Here is a 3,892-nt window from a genome sequence, read left to right as displayed (position 1 = left end):
AAAATTGTAAATGACAAACATTTTAGGTAAATTATCACAATTTACCTTATTTCTTGAGTACACTGAGGCTCAGAAAACATAATTTGCCTGAGTCACACAGTGGGACCCTGGCAGAAGAGTGAGTCACCCACTCACCTCTTTAGGTAAAGCCCTCCCTGAGGCATGGGGGTAGCGAAGAGAACAATCTAAGGACACAAGGGCACCACGGAACCCAGGACATGTGAGTTCACCACCATGTATGTAGCTGCTATTCATTTTTCACTGTTGTATAATATCTCACTATTCATATCCCATTGTAGCAATTATGTTGGTGGAAATTAGGGCTGTTTCATCTTTTGCTATTACACATTCTCATAGTTGTCCCTTCGAACACGGGTGATAGTTTCTGTGGTACATAGATGTAGGAGTGGAATTACTAGTCTTCCCTGTTCTAATTGCCACAAATGCTACTGCACTTCTCTTTTCACTGAATGTCCAAGGAAGTATGAGTCCAGTTGTTGCTTTCTTGTGGACCTTCAGGAGGAACAAAATTTTGTAAAAAGGAGAGGGAGATATGGAGCTTCCCAGCCCACTGTCTGACTTTCACCCGCAGCTTTGAGGAGCCAAAACCAGAAATGGGTTGGCAACATGGAGCCTTCTGGAGTGCTGTGTGCAGGTCTGCTGAGCATGGGTGAAGTAAGGCTTCCCATGCCTGGGCATGGTTGTAGCACAGTTGACATCACAATCCACTGTGAGGTTGCTATTAGGCTGCAGGATGTGGAAAATCAAACAGAACACAGCATGACATTCTGATATTGTTTAAATTTTATTAAGGAAAACTGGAATAGGCTCTCTGGGGATACTTCCCTTAGACCTTGTCTCTTTGAAGCTAGTTAATGGGTTTCAAAAATCACTGGTTCTATTGTCTCCAATGTCACAGCACCAATAATCACCCCTTGGTCACACTCTGCTGTCTCCAGGATGGCCTTCATGCTGCTCCTCTCCAGTGTCTTGGAAGCAATGTCCACATCTCTACTGTGGGCCAAGGTTGATTTTGTAAAGCTGATTTTGATGTTCCTCAAGAAAGAGCTGAACCTGCATAGCCTCTTGTTGATGGAACCCAAACGACCTATGGATATGCTCCTCCTGGATTTTCCAGAAAACCTGGAGTCCTTTGCTCTGGGCATGTGGCTGATTCTCCTGTTACTGGAAGAGCACTTGCTGCCCCCACATCTTTTTTGCTCTTTATCTTCCCTAGTGGATCTGTGGCTAGATGAGGACTAGTCCAATGATTTTTGGTCAACATAGTGTTCTTTAGTCTTTTGGTGAATTTCACTGGTCTTAGGGTGATGGGAAGTTTTCTTTCCTCCAGGAGCTCTGTCCTTTTCCCTTCATTCCCTCTTCTTTTCCTTTCTGGCCTCAGTATTGGTCTGGGAGACTATCAGGCCTTTCTCATGTCCAAAGTTGTGGCCTTCACTCACTGAGATGGAGACAGGTGGTTCTGCTGTTGGATCTGGAACTTTTTCTTCAACAGTCTTGCTGGCAGATGTTCCAGCAATTCCCACACTCATGCTGCTCTCAGGAGAGACAATGATTGACACCACCAAGCTGGAGGTACACTCAGAGGTCTTGCTTGCCCCTCCTGCCATGGTCACCTTAACGCTCTTCAAGGGCACTTTAACAACACCCATGATAGCCACATTGCTCTTGCTCTTTCTCAGGCCCTTGGAGGCTGCTCCTGCTGCTGCTGCATTTTTATTTGTACAGAATTTACAGACGTAGATGCCATCACACTCATGGCACCTGCTGCACTGCCCTTCACTGTTGTCTCTGCTATTGCCCCAGATGCTGCCCCTATAGTAGGCTGTGGAGGTTTGGGGGTGGTCATGTCAGGCCTGATAGTCTCTTCATAATTTATTCTTTGCCCCCTAGCAAAAGCAACAAAGGAGACCCCAGACACTTCCAAGACCATGCAGACGCTCCTGATGTGATTTGTTCCTCATCTTCTCTGCGGATATCTGCAGCTCCTGTGTTTGCCTTGTTCTCTTCCTCCCACACAGGCAAGCATAGCATGTCCCCAGCAAGAATGGCCTGGCTACTGTTCACTGGTGGTTGGAGGAGATAAATGTGTTTTTCCCAATACACAAAGAAGTCTTCCTGAGCATCTAGAGGGGGACACAGCTGCAGGTAGCAAGAACAGCCAGCAGCAAACTTTAGGTGCAGCTGTTTTCTCTCCTGATCATGAACAGGAATCCTGATAAACTTCAAGGACAGCAGCCTGGTGAGCTCTAAGGTCTTAGCCTTGAAGCCTCTCCCCATGGTAGTCTGGCCCTTGCAACTGGTGACAGGTCAGGCCAGCAGCATGATGTCAAGGAAGGGGAGGAAGGGGCTGGTGCATGCAATGTCCACAGTCACCATTTAGACTCAGTTGTGCATGTCAGTCACCTCTCCCTTCTTGGTAATCTGGATAAAGTCATTCTCAAAAATAGGAGCATACTTAAATATATCATACTCCCCCTTGTAGAGCTTGCATTGCAATTTCCCCATGATGGTGTTCTAGTTTGCTAGCTGCCAGAATGAAATATACCAGAAACAGAATGGCTTTTAAAAAGAGGAATTTAATAAGTTGCTAGTTTACAGTTCTAAGGCTGAGAAAATGTCCCAATTAGAACAATTCTATAGAAATGTCCAATCAAAGGCATCTAGGGAAAGATACCTTGGCTCAAGAAGGCTGATGAAGTTCAGGGTTTCTCTCTCAAGTGAGAAGGCAATGGTGAGCACAGTCATGGCTTCTCTCTCGGCTGGAAAGGCACATAGTGAGCACGACGTCATCTGCTAGCTTTCTCTGCTAGCTTCCCATTTCATGAGGCTCCCCGGAGGCATTTTCCTTCTTCATCTCCAAAGGTCATTAGCTGTGGACTCTGCTTCATGGTGCTGCAGCATTCTCTGCTCTTTCCAAATCTCCAGCTTTCTCTCTTGTTCTCTTTTATAGGATTCCAGTAAACTAATCAAGACCCACCCAAATGGGTGGAGACACCTTCACCTAATCCAGTTTAACAATCACACTTGATTAAATCACATCTCCAGAGAGATGATCTAACTACAGTTTCAAACATACAATGCTGAATAAGGATTAGAAGAAGCGGCTGCCTTTACAAAATGGGATTAGGATTAAAACATGGCTTTTCAGGGTACATACATCCTTTCAAACCAGCACAGTGGTGTTGAACATGCCAATTGCAGTACCACTCTGTGCTGTGTGATAGGGAAGCACACCATCATTGCTCATGGCAAAATTGTGTTGCAATAGCAGCACTGGGAAGGTGGGTTACTGGGTCTTTACCTCATTGGGAGATGAGGAATCAGCAGCACAGTGGGTCATGGAGGTGCCTCTCCTAGTGGTTCTCTCAACCTGGCTCTACCCAACAGGGCCCCAGAGCCTCCCAGAGGGCAGTGTGGGTAGTGGGGGGCTCAGAGTATTACTGGGATAAGGGATGCTGTAGGGACTCTGAACCTCAAAAAGAATCTCTTTTAACTTGCAGAGATGGAGAGTGGAGTGGGCTCTTGACAGGTTCACTGCTGTCCAGGCAAGAGAAGTAACCACTCAGCCTACAGCCCCTGCACAGCTGTATTTATACTCTTCTTTCCTTTCTGAACTGTCTCTATCACATAGCCTTTGTTCTCATTCCCCCAGCTGTCCCCTCAGGGCAGGACCACTGTCTCCCCCAGCCCCAACAGCCCATTGCTTCTTCAGAGCATGGGCTCATCTGGTAGGGATGCATGCAGGTTGGTGACAAAATAAAAAAGACAGTTTTGCACAGGTGCTTTTTTTTGGCCCACCCAAATTCAAAAGATTCCATAACTAAACAAAAGTTATAGGACTGCAAAATGATGAGACAAGTTTCTCCATTTG

At 46.1% G+C, this 3,892-nt stretch overlaps 1 pseudogene; it reads right to left on the bottom strand.

The window, feature by feature from the left end:
• Positions 1-1,370: 1,370 nt before the first annotated feature.
• Positions 1,371-3,268, bottom strand: LOC143657538 (Golgi-associated RAB2 interactor protein 6 pseudogene; annotated as a pseudogene).
• Positions 3,269-3,892: the final 624 nt, after the last annotated feature.

The sequence above is a fragment of the Tamandua tetradactyla genome, chromosome 2, assembly GCF_023851605.1.
Source record: "Tamandua tetradactyla isolate mTamTet1 chromosome 2, mTamTet1.pri, whole genome shotgun sequence".
Taxonomy (NCBI): domain Eukaryota; kingdom Metazoa; phylum Chordata; class Mammalia; order Pilosa; family Myrmecophagidae; genus Tamandua; species Tamandua tetradactyla.
Note: the sequence above shows the minus strand (reverse complement) of the source record. Positions and strands in the feature narration are given on the sequence as shown.